The 17,200-nt window shown below is 40.8% G+C and overlaps 1 protein-coding gene across 1 annotated transcript in view; it reads right to left on the reverse strand.

Annotated features, from left to right (window-relative positions):
- Window positions 1–4,448: 4,448 nt before the first annotated feature.
- LOC135947756 (toll-like receptor 6) overlaps window positions 4,449–17,200 on the reverse strand; it is a 104,956-nt gene continuing 92,204 nt past the window's right edge. Inside the window, exon 2 of the mRNA XM_065496691.1 lies at window positions 4,449–5,363. The gene's annotated coding sequence lies outside the window, so the exon portion shown is untranslated. The remainder of the gene's footprint in view (window positions 5,364–17,200) is intronic.

The raw sequence follows: 17,200 nt of genomic DNA on the forward strand, positions 1-17,200 counted from the left end.
TTAATATGGCACAGGAGGCAGTCAGGGGGTGGGGGTGATCCGCTTTGTCTTCGTAGTCTTTCATTAAGGACACGTTTATCAGCTTACACTTTTCTGGAAAATGTAATCCGCTCGCGAAATTTAGCTGAAACGTCCGTCATATACCAGCTAGCTGACTGAGGAACAGAGAAAATTAAACTGCACGCAGAGCCTCATCGGATTAAGTCTTGGAACTTTTGTTTATTAAAATTAAGGGCCCTTCCGCCTTCCAATTAGGTCAGCCTATAAGCAAGAATGCTGAAATTAATTCTGATATCAGAGGTTTATAGATAAACTTTGAGGCAATTTTATTAGAAATTTATTGCCATTTTAACCCTTATTAAACGCATGAATGATCAGTATTTCTAGCAAACAACGAGATAAGATTTTTCAAGGAGAGCAAAGCTTAACTGGAAAAAAATTAAAGCATATATGCAGTAGTTTTTGAGCCCAATCATTTTTACTGATTTCTTTCCAAAGTAAAATTCCAAGATAATATAATATTTAATTATTTGATTGCATTTGTTTTGATTGCAAATTCGTAAGCGTGTTTGGTTACACAATCTCTTTGGCTATATTCACGAGCGATCGAAAATTGCTCACATTGCCAGAGTCAAACATCCGGAATAAGCTGCGCGCGCGGGCGAGCGATCATCATCAAATACTTCCACTCGAACGACGCAAATCGCCGGGCCACTTTATAGCAAGATTTTATTGCAAAGACCTTCTCTCTCTCTAGCTGCCGGAGTCGGAGCAAATGTAATTTATTTGTATGAAAATGCTTCATTTCCCATAGCTGTCGAGGTTTTTGCGGAAGAGGGGCATGCCTCGTTTTTTCATCGAACCAAATGTTGCACGTTTCAATGGGTTGATGTATTTGCAAAAAGATCTCTTTTGCACCGTCCCCGAGAATGAATCGGAAATTTAGCAACGAAATTCTAGTTTTATATTTTATTTTATGGCATGTCAAGTGGAAACAGCATAATTTTTATTTTTGCACTTCCTTGATTAGTTTTGCTGCAGGATAGGTCTTGAACGTGCTGAAAATGTGTTTGCATTAGGATCGTTCCAAATGTTTTTTATTCTCTGAAGCTTCTTTCAGAGGAGAGCAGGGAAAACAAATTTACTGCTGCGGACTGCAAAGCCGGCACCGAAACTGAATTACTACAATTAATTCCTTCAGTTAAAAGTTAAGCTCCGGAAAGAGGATAATTGGAGGCAGAGGAAGCGTGTATTGGCTCACCGTCGTCTTAACAAGCGAGTTTAACCGGCGGCGAGTGTTATTTGAACTGGACTCATTACCAGAGAGCCACTAGATTCGCCGTCTCCATGGCCTGTCAGATTATCCGCTGGTGGAGAAGGTCGGCAAGCACACGACCAGGGTTGCCAAACACCAAAGTAAGTAATACCACCAAACTAGCCTCGAGAAAAGGATGCACCCCTTCTGAGCTGAGCAGGGCTGCTTAATCTGAGGTATAATAGGTCTCTAATTAAACGTAATTTCAAGTTGAAACCTTAGGGGACTAGTTTTGAACTTTGACAAAGCATCCGACGCTGCATAGCCAAGTTAATTTTATTCATAGACGATGATCTTTAGCAAGAATAGTACGGTGCTGTAATACGTATTTGAAGCTTCCTTTTTGATCATAGTGGATACAAATTACCGACGAATGAGAAAGTATGTTAAGCGGCGCGATAAAGCTTGAGTTATGAATCTAAATTTTTGACTGGCACCTGGCAACCCTGGCTGGAAATGTCTCTGCCCCGCTTCACTATGCTGGTCAGAAAGCAAAAGCAAGAATGGTAGCCTGCAGGGCGAGACTAATAGGACGCGGCTATCTCTCCGATGACACGACACCGAGCACCTGACCCATGGCTCTCTCTCTCTCTCTCTCTCTCTCTCTCTCTCTCTCTCTCTCTCTCTCTCTCTCTCTCTCTCTCTCTCTCAGGCGCGGCAGACGGTAGACTGGCAGTCGGCGCAAAGGGCAGAGGGTGCGCACCCAAATCAAACAAACTCAGCCACTTGAACCGGACAGAAATGCACAGAGAGGCTGCCTGCGGCTCTGGCAGTTGGCGAGCAGAGCTAGCCTAATTAATCTTGCTTGTCTTGACCAACGGCTCTTTTGGAGGCTAACTGAATTCAAAACTTTCTCAGTTGATCAAGCTAAACACAAACATGCTACTGAAAAATAGGTGTTAAAAGTAATCGCATTAAAACTAATGGGATTGAGAGTATTTAATCAACTATAAATTTTATTTGGTGACGGTTGAAAGTTTTATTTACACAAATATCAATGTCGAATCAAAGGTTTTATTCAAACAACTGCAAATGCTTTAAATATTTTGCACATCATCGCGTCAATAAACCATTAGCACAGCAATTATTGAGTTGAGTATCATGTACAAAGCCAAGGACAATTGTGGTGCGAGAAGAGAGTTTCCGTCCCAATCTCGTGTGACTAGAATTATAATCATAACTGTCGTTTACAATATTATAGAGATAATTTTCAATTATAATAATCATGTGTGTACATGGAGCGATTTTTGACGCACGTTTCTACACGCACAATATGTCATCTCATCTGTCAGAGAGTATTACAAATATTTTTTGGGTGGCGAGTGATGAAACTTTTAAACAGGTGATTGATCATTTTCATAATTTACAATTGCGTTTGAATGTCAGTGACAGTAACTACTGTTATCGCAAAATTAGATAGTGGATGGAGTTTGCTGGAAAATAATTTTTTGGTGGTGATATGTGACACTGAAAAGCACACTACACAAAATCGCTGTTAATTTTCAATCTTGGATGAAACTATTTCCCTTTTTTGCGAAACAAAGTTTTCATTAAATTAACATTGTTTTTTTTTTAAATTTTATAGTTACGTTGGAATGTTGAAGTAGTGAAGGTGTTGAATCCCATTTGAAAAAAATATTGTTGAGCAGTTATTCGCGAGATTGGAGGTCAATTGGACGCGATTTTTCAGCGTAGAAATTTTTAGGTGGCAGTTATATTTGCTTAAAGTACTTGTTAATAGAAGGTGAAATTCCAAATTTGAAGCTCGGGAATGGGGGCGTTCCCTATTTTTTCGGTATCTAAAAAATGCCCGAAAAACGAATTCAGTTAATGAATTCTAAACTGCAACTCTTGACTGCATTGAGGTATCACCTTGAAATTTTCACTGCCCAACCTAGTTTTTGATCCTGAACAACTTTTACATTTACAAAAAATTCGCAGGTCGAAGGTCAAGGTCACCTTTTGCGACCTTTTTTTGAAAATTCAAAATTAAGGGATGATAGCCCCCTACGATTTTTTGAGGTTCAGGGCTGAAATGTAGCCCGTGAAATTCTGCACAAGCACACCAAGTTTCATAGGTGCAATCGCGATACTTTTGCTGCAATTAGAATTTGAAGTTTGAAAACCTGCTCGAGGCCGCTTGACCGCGCATGCACTCAGAGCGGCGATTTCGCCTCGCGTTCGTAAAGTTGATTTTTTTCGCATTTCACTTGCTTAGAAACACCAATGGGGCCTAGGGTAGACCAAGGAAGGTCAAAATCGCCCTTCAGGGTCTGTCCCTGACGTGACCCTGAGATCCGAAATATCGAAAATTTCCAATATCATCGAACTTGGTGTCCTTTAATAGGTTTTCACCACCGTAGAGCTCAAATATACAGCCAAAACTGCCGAATGACAATCCTGAAACCGGTTCTAGAAATAATTGTGGTAGCAATTAATGCAGACGTGATGTGTGAAATGGTCAAAATTTTGAAATTTTTAATTTATGAAAAGATTCTTCTGTTTTGTACACACGAAATTTATATCGAGTTTTAAAAAAAACCGATCTTTTTTTACAAAGTTAACAAATTTATTTAGAGCAATAACAAATAAATTAAATGTTTAAAATTTTTACTTAAAAAAGTAAGGAAACAAATTTTTTTAGTTTTTAAAAGTAGAATTATTTGTTATTTCATTTAATAACATTTTTTCATAGGATTAAGCATAAGATCCTTTATTATCAGCACATATTATACTTCATATGTGCAAATAAGAAGTATCATTTCATAAATTAAAAATTTCAAAATTTTGACCATTTCACACATCACGTCTGGATTAATGGCTACCACAATTATTTCAAGAACCGGTTTCAGGATTGTCATTCGGCAGTTTTGGCTGTATATTTGAGCTCTACGGTGGTGAAAACCTATTAAAGGACACCAAGTTCGATGATATTGGAAATTTTCGATATTTCGGATCTCAGGGTCACGTCAGGGACAGACCCTGAAGGGCGATTTTGACCTTCCTTGGTCTACCCTAGGCCCCATTGGTGTTTCTAAGCAAGTGAAATGCGAAAAAAATCAACTTTACGAACGCGAGGCGAAATCGCCGCTCTGAGTGCATGCGCGGTCAAGCGGCCTCGAGCAGGTTTTCAAACTTCAAATTCTAATTGCAGCAAAAGTATCGCGATTGCACCTATGAAACTTGGTGTGCTTGTGCAGAATTTCACGGGCTACATTTCAGCCCTGAACCCCAAAAAATCGTAGGGGGCTATCATCCCTTAATTTTGAATTTTCAAAAAAAGGTCGCAAAAGGTGACCTTGACCTTCGACCTGCGAATTTTTTGTAAATGTAAAAGTTGTTCAGGATCAAAAACTAGGTTGGGCAGTGAAAATTTCAAGGTGATACCTCAATGCAGTCAAGAGTTGCAGTTTAGAATTCATTAACTGAATTCGTTTTTCGGGCATTTTTTAGATACCGAAAAAATAGGGAACGCCCCCATTCCCGAGCTTCAAATTTGGAATTTCACCTTCTATTAACAAGTACTTTAAGCAAATATAACTGCCACCTAAAAATTTCTACGCTGAAAAATCGCGTCCAATTGACCTCCAATCTCGCGAATAACTGCTCTGTTAGGAATGCAGACTTGATATTTACTTAAATTTTTAGATTCAAAATCTTCGCCAATGCACGTTAACGCTTGAAAATGAACACAGCTTTCAATCGATACTTCTTAATTGTATCCGTTAAGCAGCGATTTTTGAAATACACATTTTTATCATCTCAATATGTACACATTCGCTCCGCTCACACAACCAAAGTTCGTTGTTTTACAGCTTGCAATTTCCTCAACAGCATCCACAGCGCTTTGAAAGTAGAACGATAAAATGAAAAAGCATATGAACTCTTTTTTGATCCACCGTGCGTCTTTGCAAAGTCTCTTTCTCTGTCCAACTAGCAGCAGAAGTCTTGAAGATCACATTGAATTAAGCTTCGTTTTTCGTCGGGAGTGCTCCAGCAACAGTCTTGGCACGAATTGCAGCTCCGCGGCCAACTCTTCCAACAGAGCCTGAAACAAACCACAGACATCTCATTAGCGCAATGCTAAAATCGGCTCTCGTTTATAAATAAAAAGCAGGAAACAATCCTGTCGGAAATAATAACTGTCGACGGTGCGTTTAGAAACGAAAACGCTCGCGAACTGGGAGTTAAAAATCGAGGAAAATCAGCTCAATGCGCTAATTCTGCTGACATGGCCGGAACAGGATTCGTTTGGATTTCGGGGCGTACACACAAAAACGTTTATTGGACCGGTCCAGTTTGAATAATGGATCAGAATCACGGCGGGGTGAATTTGGGCGCGCACAATGGGTGTAGCTAATTTGGCAGACAAACGAGCCTTTTTTGCGCGCGCTGCCGCAAACACAAAACACAAAGCATAGCGGCCGCGCGGCAAAAACAGAGGCTCGCGTTTCAAAAGACCGCCGCCGACGCGCACAAAAAGTAGTCTGGGCAATTTTGAGTTCCATTGTTGGCAAAATTAACGCGGCCGCCACCGCACACGTCCATCCATTGACGGCTTTGGTGCACGAGTTGCAGCGCATTTAAAATTTATGCATTCCGCCTGCTCGCGTTACGTCAATTTCCGCTCGCAGGAAAATGGCTTTGTGCATTTCCATCCTGTTCTCCAGCGCGCCGCTCTGTCAAAAGGCCAGAGTCGATTTTTCCGAGAGCCACTAATGCTAATGGTCCAGTGCTTCCCGCGGCATTATCCAACGGAAAAAAGCAGGCATCCTATTAATCTGCAAGCCATTTGCCTAGTGCAGCAAGTGGGAGGACATTATGACGGGTCGTTTGTTAAACGAAAGCCAACTCGAGTGCAGAATTATCCGCACGTGAGTGATCAGCTGTGATGTAATAGAAAATATTCTTGATTTCTTGCGAAAATTAATTTTTCCTTTTAACTCAGAGTGGTCTAAATTGATCCAGATAAAGAAAAAAACTGCACGTATAAAATTATAAAAGCAATTTTCACGAGCCTGTCCTCACTGTTGGTTGAATAGTCAGAGTGCAAATAAATAAATTTTGAATATTTTCTAAAATCCAAGTCCAATTTATTTCACATTCCTCAAAGTGAAATCAAAATTTCTTCGATAAAGAATTCAAGTATGTAGTAATCTTGTTTATTTAGATCTGGAAAACATTAGACTGGTGTTTCAAAACAAATTTACGTCCTCATTGAATGGACAGCTATTATTAAAATGTAATGAATTGGTAAAAAAAATCAAACAAAGTTCAAAGGTAGAGTGAGTAATTAAAAATTGATCAATGAAACTTGTTTTTGTTAATTAATTTTTTGCATTAACTGTGAGGTTAACCGTGTAATTGGAAAACGACTTGTTATTCCTGTGCAAAAACAAACAGAAAATTTAATGAAGTCCGCGGCTTTTTATCCTGCTCCCCTAGCTTTTGAGGTTTCAAATTACCAGCACTTTGACAATAACTGACCGGCGCGTTTATTGAATGAGAAAGCGAGCCGAATCCATCCCACTCGCTTTTCTCTTTTTCTCCCTTTGCCCGTTTTTCTGCACAAAGAGCTTTTTTAATTGCTTTTCCCCCATTAATGTTTGTTTTAATACAGGGGCAGGGGCGACGGCCGGAGTGTCCCCACGAGCGTTTCCTGCGTTTTAATTATCTGCCTCTCTTTTTTCTCTCTCTCTTTCTCTCTGGTCCTCTTAAGTTCACTCAGCATTGTTGTGTCACTTCCTGTACAGCGCAAATATTGCCATTGTCGCTCGTCGTCGCCAGCAGAAACAAAAAGAGTGGCAACAATTGCACGGTTCCGCCCTCACGCGCGCTCCTTATCTCCTTCTTCCATTCTTTATTATTTGAGCCTTCCTTTCTCCGTTCTCGCCGCACGCAGGAGAAAGTAAGGAGCGCGCGCGGCAGCTGCACTTTGGAGTGTCTCCGCGCTGCATGTTTCGCTCCGTTCTCTCGAGTGCAAATATTGGAGTTTAATTAATACAGGATGTACGTCCTTTCCCTCCCCTCCGACTGCGAATTTCCGAGTGCTCTTGTCAGTGCAAACGATACGTTTGATATAGCAAACGCGTGTTTGCAGCCTTTGAAAACTTCAAAGAGTGTTTAATTTGTTCGATTTAAAAGGTCTGGTTACAGCGATATCAATAAATGAAAATATTTAAATGCTTAATGCTTTTACGTTCGAATAGCGTTAATTTATTCCGCGTGTATTGACGAACCAAACATCCTAAAAAAGTTGTTTTTTATTATTCTGATGCGTCAAAATAATTTTATAAAAAGCCTCTACAAGATATGGAAATAAAACTGCAGTTGAAAATAGGGCACATCCGTTGTCTTATCAGATCAGATCGTCACTGTGACGTAAAAGAGAATTTCTGAAGTCGACCGGCCCTGGGGGCGACTTTGAATATTTTTATTTGACCCTTTTGAGAAATTGCCGTGAGCACGTCTTGGGCACAAGCGGAAAATGTGCCAACGTACGAGCTTTGAATGCGGCTGGTGCGCTATTCCAGCTTTTGACTCGCTCAAGTTCCATCCTCGCTGGCGGCGAAAAGCAGTCGTGTAGTTATTGTACCTGCTGAGCAGGAGGTGAATGGGAAAGATAGCAAAACTGCCTTTACCCGGCTTTTAGATAGTGACTATGGAGGTGCTCGCCAAATTTATATCCGTGCGGTTGTCAATCCTTATTTCCGCCGAGCATCGCCATTGGAAACGCAACACACGCGAGTCAGATGGGACCTGATACGAATTTGTAAATAAAGCCCCGCACCCCTCAGCTCAGTCAGCGTGTTTGCCTCGCTCCCTTCGCCGTATCGCAATCTTTTGCAGGCCCCAACGAATTATCCACGCGTCGGGCGTAATTTCATTCCCTTTTTCATTTCTTGCTCGTGTCTTTGTTGCGCGCCTAACTTAATTACCAGGACGAGAGCGAGTGGTGTGCATTCCTGAAGAGCAGTCAGCCGCCCAGCACTTGCAAATTTGCTCCCTTTTCTCTTTTGTATGCTCGCGTTTCTTTTTGTTCCTCCGGCACTGCGCAAAGAAAGGACGCTTTGTGTGCTGAGAGCAAGTTTTCTATTGCAATTCATACTAAAAATCAACTCCTCAGGTAATGTGCTTGGGAGAAAGTTTCTAATGAAGTGACACCACTAACAAAGTCAAGTGACGGCCAGGGTTTGTTTGAAAATATTTTAACTCTCACGTCTGAAATATATGAACGGAAACTCCGCGCATAAATTCATATTTTGACCCAGAAAATATATTGAAAAAAAGACATAGAAACCAACTCGGAATTGATTGATTCAGATGGCGAATTCACCCTTTTCTCGCAGCATTCATTTCGTACTAACTGCGTGCGGCCTCAGAAAGTTCCTCTTTGCCTCCTTTATCGGGCTAGACCTCGCCAATTCAAATTTATTCGCCGCGGCACATTTCACCACGATGGACGGGGTATATAAAACTCGAGAGTGCTCACGCTTAATTTCTCTCGTTTTAAAGCGAGGCACCATTTTCTTATTTTCATTCTCCGTCGTCATTTCGCGACTCGTCAGACTTTCTCTCTCTGGCTTATCCCGGGTCGGCGACACTTTGGCTCTCTCGGTTCATTGACGATGATGATGCCGTCCGCTCTCATCCTCATAACATGGCATCCGTCAACTTTGCGGATCGTGAGCCAGCTTTGAAGAGGGAATGGATAATTTACAAGTCGATTTACAGCCAGATGACATTTTCGCAATTCAGGAACATTTTTTTTAATGATAAGTAATTAATGTTTAAGACAAAAAGCAGAAAATTGTATTTATATTGAAAAACATTTTTCAAACCTATTTTTATAGATAATTTTTCTTACGGTTAAATCTTTTCTTGAACTGAGAGGCTAGAAGGTGATTGCGAATCGTGGCGCTACAAAAATGATTTATTTTAGGTTTTACACTGCTTTATTGCTTTTTTTGTGGTCATGGATGCATCGCGATTACTTTACGTCTGTTTTATTGGTCTTCTGCTAGCCTGGTTGTCCTTTCTCAAATGTTAAATAATTTGTAGTTGACAAGTCCCCACTGTACATAAATTGTGATATTGACGAGGGCATAGAACAATAATTATTGTTGACATTAATTCATAGAGTTAATACGTGATCAATAAAATTTAAAATCATACTTTTGATTGCTTAGAATAACAAAGCATTCAGCTAGAGCCAAGAGTAAAACACCACCTCTGAGATATTTATTTTAAATTCTAATGCGCAAAATGTTTATGAACCGTTAGCAAGTCGAGTTTGATTGAAAAAAAAAACACCCAAGAAACTTCTCGATCCGAAAATTGTGCTCGGCTGTGCCAAAATTGACGAGAGGGCTGTTCTTCAAGACAGCAGTATATACGTCAAGTGCTGTGCGATCTAGCAAGAAAAAGAGGGACGAAGAAAAAGGCAGGGTCAGCGAAAAAACAATGGGCCGCAGATCTGGGCCAGAGCGAGAGCGAGATGTATGTATGGTAAAAATATGGCAGACGGAGCAGTCGGCCGCGGCAGCAAGGGTCAACATAATAAATTCCGGCCGGCAAGATGGCCAGCCACATTTACAGGGAAAAATCTGTCCCGTCGGCCGGCCGCAGATGTTGGCGCGCTTCGCACGACCACTGCCCTTGCAAAAGCTTTGACAAACGAGCCGCAAAGGAAACGCTCCTTTTTTAATTAAGTCGGCCATCCAGCCGGCCAAAGGCTTTGATATTAATTCCCGGCAGCAGCTGCTGCATTTTATTCGCGAGCAGACCTCAAATTAGTCGGTCGGTGAGCCGGCCAGCGGGTGCAGCAGCCGTTGTTGCATAATTGAGGCAGGCCTAATTGGCATTTGTGCGCGGCCGGCCGATTTAATTACCACTGCGCTGCCGCCAGAGCATCACGAATGTGTGTATGTATGTATTTGGGCCGGCGACCGTGCGCGCACTGCTGAATGGAGCACTCATTACACGGTCTGCTTGACAGGTTCCGTTTTTTGCGTTTTCCCGGCATGTGTTGCTGCACTGAACGCCCAAATGCGATTTGCCGCTGAAATAATTCAAAGTAATTACGTTTTCATACAAACGTTAGTTTTTGTGTAGCTGTCATAAAGAGCGAACGCATATTTGATTTTTTTTCATGTTTTGGCTCTGAAATTTGACAGTCGACGCTGGTGTTTGTGAAGCCTTTCATGTGATTCATTTTTTCGAGGTGTGTGAAAGAGGAATTTCGGAACATTTTGTAGCCTCAATAAGTTGATAGTTATTAGTTTATTTTTGAGGAAATATTTTAATTATATGCTCGCGCTCAACGCCAATTTACTATATAATTAATATAATTCCCCGAATTTTAATTTTGGAAAGGTGGAAAGAGGAGAAATAATGATGATGTATATATTAATCACGAAAAGTGTGCAACTCGACTCTTGAATATCAATTTGCTTGCTTGGGTTAGACTGATATCTCTCTTTTAACATTTAAAAAAAATGTTAAACTCAATATTCTGATCACAAGATTTACAAATTCAGTCAGTTGCTTCACTGTGGTACTTCTTGAGTTTACAAATAACATACCTTAAACCGTCGCACGGAACTAAACTTTGCGGTAGTTAAGTAAAAGCCAGGTGAGAGTTTGAATAGCTGGTTTTCCACAAATTTCTGTTTCTTGTAAGTTATATTTAAGTCAAAAATTCAAAGCAGTATGTTTAAGGAGAATTTAGGCAGAGATTTTAGCCTTGATGAGGCCAGGTGCGCAGGTCTCGCCTTCTTTGCTACATGATTTGAGAAAGAAACGCCAGACGGTTGAAAAATAATCACAGGGAAAATCATCTTGCATTGTTGAGCATGTGCTTTGCGTGCAAATTGCAATATATGAGAATCCGAGGACTGTTGGGGACGATTGCGAGCTGATTTGCGCCTACGTTTGACTCTCTGTCATTGCAATGACGAGTATATTCGGATTTGTCAGGATTACGAAAGCTTTCCGACTCGCTACTTGCTGCTTTGTACCTCTCCAGCATGCGTGGGTTAATTTCACGGGAATAATGTCTAGCGTTTGAATAAAATACCGCGGTGCGGGGGCAGTGACCCGAGCTGGTTTGACCAGTGGATGTTATTGGGATACGGAGCTTTCGTGAGCTGCTCGCTATCAGATGTTATTAAAATAATTATTTATATGTAACGAGCGGTTAGATTTAAGGGAAATAAACAGCTCGCTAAACACCGAGGAATAGCTACATTTAATTCAACTAATATGTCTTCGCAGTTTATGTTTGGCTTTGCAAAAAGGATTTAGCATTGTACGGATGGATTTGAGTTTGTTTTGTGTATTTCGCAACGCACCACACGTAGGAAGAGAGAGGCAAAATTTCACTTATAATCACGTTGGGGTTTTTATAGCGAGCTTTACTAAAATTATATGCCTATAGAACTGATTGTGAGGCGCTTTTCAATGGCACGATTTTAGAGTTTCGCTTCTTGCTTGCTCGAAACACTGAATTGCTAATTATATAGGTGGGCCATCAGGGAATTGGCGGCACAGCAGTGATTTCGCCAACGCTGCATTATCCCGGCGCATGCAAAATTAACGGCAAACTGTTCCGCTGGGAGAAGGCGTCGATCGGAAAGGAAGGTAGGCAACCGGCTTCGCCCGCCCGCGCGGCACGTTGCATATTTCAAGAAGCTCGGTCTCGGCTCTCACAGCCAGCCTGCGCCGCTAATGGAGCGCCCTTTGCCTATTCCGGGTGGTTTTCCCAGCGAATACAGCGATTGGAAATGTGAGAGAAATTATTAACGCAGATCAGTGGGATGAAACGTGTTGGCGTCAGCGAAAACTCCACCATTTCCTCGTTTTTCTACTTTCTATTTGCGGATGAAGACTCTTTATTTTGCTTAACATTGATCCAAACTGGCGTTTCCATGAATAAATTTGAGGTTGAAATCCCTGTTTATATTTTAATTCTGAAGTGTGCAGCTTTGACGGAGGCGCGGAGAGAGTTGCCGGGCGCGTGTTTATTATGCAACGGTGGAATGCACCGCGACACATACATTCGAAGGTACTGCAGGGTGCGACGGGGGTCGTCGTCCCCACACTGTTTTTACAGCCTTATTACTAGCGTGAGACACGCCGTCATGGGAAATTTGAATGCATTGCAAACGCGACACAGAAAATTACTTTTTTTCTCCGCAAAGGGAAAACTCGACTTTCACGTCATGGTGCTTATGCAACGCAGCAAATTGGTTTTTGCAAAGAGAATTTCATACGTTGCACGCCGTAATGGTCACTGTAGGATTATTTATTGAATGAAAATTAATTAAATGTGGGACTTTTGATTAAAACTTTAGTGAATATAAACTAAGTTTCTATTAACTGTATGCTGCATTTCATTTCCAAGTATTTTGCAAAATGAAAAATAAACGCAACAAACTTATAACTTGATGCTAATCTCTGCGAAACGCTAGAGATGCTGAGAGCTTTGCACGGAAAATCAAAGTTCATATTTCTATTTTATTTAATTCATCCAAGTAAACGTCTAAAACATCAAATTTTAATTAAATTTAGACTCAATTTTACTCTTCTTTAGTTATAAACCACTACATTTTTTAACTCTAACCTTCCATTTTGTATGAGATTTTTTTGCAAAACTTAAAAAATCCCAGAAAACACTAGTATAATGCGGGATATGGCGATTGATAGTTTTAATGAATTTAAAAAATAGACCAGACAATATGTTGCTATTTCTTGCATTATTTCCTTTTGAATTTTACGCACTATATGCAAGAGTAAACAAATATAATAATAGCAGAAATAATATGGGGAGACTTTTAATAAAATGCGGAAGTGAGAGATTCTTTGTGTAACAAAAATTGCAAAATGCATAAGAAAATTCACTCCAATACGAACGTTGATTACTTAGGTTACTTATGACAAATGTAAACATGGATCGACTTTGACGTTTTCTTGTATTTTCATTGTACCCGGAAATGAAATTTTTAAATGAATTCCGATTTTTAATATAAAATTTACAGAGCTAAAAAAGAAAATAGACATAGACAGTCGAACAAGTGGAAATCCCCTTTAATTTTATCAATCTGATTCATTTCACCACGTCCACAGTTCCACGCCATTTGTCGACTAATATCACTTTCGAACACAATTAAACAGGATGGACTTGAGAGTTTGCGGAAGCAGTTAGATCTGTTTGCGTTTAATACGAGCAGCGAGGCGTACATTCTGCGCCGGTCGAGCGAACGAGGCTGCGAGCTTCATCAGCGGCGGCGTGGACAAGAAAGTGCAGGCAACCGAGAGTCTCGCTTAATTATATAGACTCGCGCGCACGCGGCAAATCTAAATCCGATAATCGCCGGCTCGCAATCACAAGAAAGTTGCAGACTGACGCCAGCGAGAGAGCGAGGGTGTAGCTTCGTTGTCGGTAAATAAGGTGGCCGACGACTTGGAAGCAACTTTGCAGGCAAATATTCTTGCCAACTAAGCTACCGGTCTGCACTCTTGAGAGTGTTTGTTTGAGCAAGTTTGACAGGACAGCCTGATGGAAAATTTATCATAGGCCAGCGCAAAATGTTTAATGCCTGCACGTAAACTACAAGTTAAATGTGACGCAGTTCGTTTAATTCGTTAACGTCATCGACATAATTTTTTTTATTTAAAAATCAACGCAGAGTAAATATATTTTTTTCTTTTAATACTTGCCAGATATTTTTTATTTTCTATTCTCATCGATGTATTTGTGCCAATAGCAATTGAACAAAACTCGTTCAGGACCAATTTTTCACTTAAATGTATTTTTTAAAAAGTGTTTTGTTGTGAAATGAATGGATAAGATTTCAATTTAATTGAATTAAATAATCCTTTGATGTATTTTATTCGCCTGTTGAGCCTCAAAGTCCTCATACAAACGACAACGACTACAGTTTGTGTAGAGCAAATAGAATTGTATTTTTCAGTTGCTTTCCCGTTCCTGTATTTGTACCACCGTTCGTTCATTCATCGGCGTTGAATAGAAGTCTAAATTTATTTATAACCTGTGTAATATATTTCTCTAAAAATAAAATGGTTGCGTAAGACGATTCTATTCAATGCGAGACTGAACGGAGAACGAATAAAATTGTGAATAGGTTTTGAATCTTAATGGATCTGGTGTGTATCTATTGATAAAAATCTAGGCCAATTAACTCGACATTTTTTACTAAAGAAAACTGTTCCGAAGAAAAGGGGAAAATTTCCACTTCATAGCTACGAATCGGTTGCACTCGTTCCGCCGATTCCATTTCATACGTGTATGCAATTGGCCTGATTCAGTGGGACGATCCAGCGCGAGCGTTATTGCCAGTCACAAATGCCTCTGGTGCGAACTTTTCGCAAGTGCCGTTACAAGAGCGCGCATTTACGTGAAGAGCTTTCGAAATTGCAGCCATCCGCTGTCGGCGACGAGCATTTCTGCTCGGCTCTCACTCTCTCGCATTCTCGCCGGCGAGTTCAGAAATAAACTTTGTTAATTGAAAGATGCTTCCTTTCATTCGCCACTGATTCAGCGCGTTCGTTAACGACACGATTTCCACGCAGAGCCAGCTAGCGAGTGTGTTTCGAGTTTTTCAAATGTAATTGCAACGAATGGCCGGCTGCCGAGATTCCCTCGCACAAAGTACAATCATTAACGAATCGGATTTTGCGCTCGCGCGCGCGAATGAGAGCAGAGGAGCGGCCAGAGAGGAAGAGAAAGAGATAATCGGATCTGCAGGCGAGGGAATCAGTCCCGCATTATGCTCTTGGAAGAAGAAAAAGGATTAATTCCTCACCGCGCTTACGCAGCTGGCGCTCGGCACATGCGGCGAGGCCACCAACTTTGATGAATTTACAACTGAAAAGGGCGCAAACCCTCGAACACGTCGGCCAAACGTGCTTTTTAATCAAGTCCGACCTGCTACACGGTTCCTAGTGTGTTTGAATTCAAATCTGCAAAAAAGGTTTAAAACGGCGGAGGAGCTTTGCTCTGATTCTTGGATAGGATACGAATATGTTCATTTGGACGCTGGTTATAACACCAGTGTCTGCATTTTATAAATAACCTAATTTATGAAAAATGATAGAGGACAAAATATAAATTATTCGTATTGTTAGCTGCAGCGGAATATCGAATCTGGTTTCTTGGTCTATACTTTTCTTTGAATTCGATAGTCGTAGCGAATAAGGAAAAGTAAAGCGGTGGAATGGAAGAATCATGTTGTTAGATTGACTTTTGTTGGTTCTGATGCCACGCCCAATTTATTCAGCAAGTTAAATTATAGGCAACAATGTATTTTTCTATTTAATTCTGAAGAAAAAAACCTTGTGGGGCGAATTTGATTCAACTGATTTTAGAATGGCTACTCCCACAAGCAAACATCAGGCATGGAGGGCAAACAAGTCGAAAAATTGCACTGTGACATAAGTGTAGGCGGACGTTTTCAACGATCTCTGATTCAAAGTTCTCTGCAGTTAATACTGTGGCAATGACCTTTGTTTTGAAAGTCAAGTACTGCTGACGTGGCCTGCGGTGTACGGTACTATAGAGCGTGTGATAATAATTTTATTTTACAATTTTTCGACTTGTTAGCCTGAATATTTGCTTTAGCCATTATAAAATCAGTATTTTTCGTTAGATGCCCGACATTAAGCATTCAACAGAATTCCTGAAACCAGGATAGGGCTTCAGAACCAACTGAAACCACTGGGGCTGTTCTTCAATTATTAATCCTTATTTACTCTACTTATTTATGAAAATCAATTTTGTTTTCACTGCTCACTGACCATTGATGAAGAAAATTTGAGTTATATACCAATGATTCATACTTTTTTAAATTCCGTTTTTCTCTATTTCACCGAGAGATAAATTTTGATAAAATATTTTCCTGGACCTCTAAATTATCGATTTAGTTATACCCATAATCCCAAATTAAAAGCTGAGCTTTGTTAAATGAGTTGTGATCACATTCAATAGAAACGAGCGTTTTTGTTTCAAATTAATACAACGAAAAATCGAGCCAGTCAGAGGGAACCGATGGGCGAATTGAGCGTAGACGTGGCAAAGCACACAAATCATTGGCTTCGCCGCAAAAGTGGCGAGAGAGCGGGTTGATTTTAATTTTTATTGCACACTGCGCCGAGTAATGGTTCGTGAATAATTAATGTGCGGCACGGACACGTATTTTTCACTTTGTACTCGGTGCTAAATTGTCCCGCAGATTATTGAAAAATAAAAAAAACGTGCGTTTTATGCACTCCCACACGTCACTCACGAGAGAGGAAAAAGCTGTGTCCAACACTCCGAGCCAAATACAGGCGGCTTTCATTTGAATTGCAAAAAGCGGCGCTTTTTATTCATCATTTTCCTCCTACTTTTTCAACACGTCGCATTTGATTGTCGTTCGTTTCCGTTTTCAGAAAGGATTACAGTACGCGGTCGTTACAAAAAGAAGCTCTTCTCCACTAAAGTAAATTTGCCTTCGGAAGCACCGCACGTGGATGAACAACAAGCGTGCTCGTCGAATGGCACGCGCAAAATGAATATTATCTGCTATATTTGCGGAAAATCTTGTTGTTTTGTGCAGCACGCGAATGATACTTTCAGCGCGGAAAACACGACGATGTCGAGCGCACTCGTTTGCCCGCGCCCTGATAGTGCGCTGGATGATGTTTGCATTTCAAATTATTCGCCTCCCTCCGCGCCCCCTCCCTCCCCTTTCAACCCCCGGTCGCGACGACGTAAACGAGTTTATTTTGAAAAGACCCAAGGGTTTGCGCGGATGCAGCGGGAATGACGACACACTCACATACACTCGCGCAGGACGGGGAATCCTTTCTGTCGACGAGTAATAC

The sequence above is a fragment of the Cloeon dipterum genome, chromosome 1, assembly GCF_949628265.1.
Source record: "Cloeon dipterum chromosome 1, ieCloDipt1.1, whole genome shotgun sequence".
Classification (NCBI taxonomy): domain Eukaryota; kingdom Metazoa; phylum Arthropoda; class Insecta; order Ephemeroptera; family Baetidae; genus Cloeon; species Cloeon dipterum.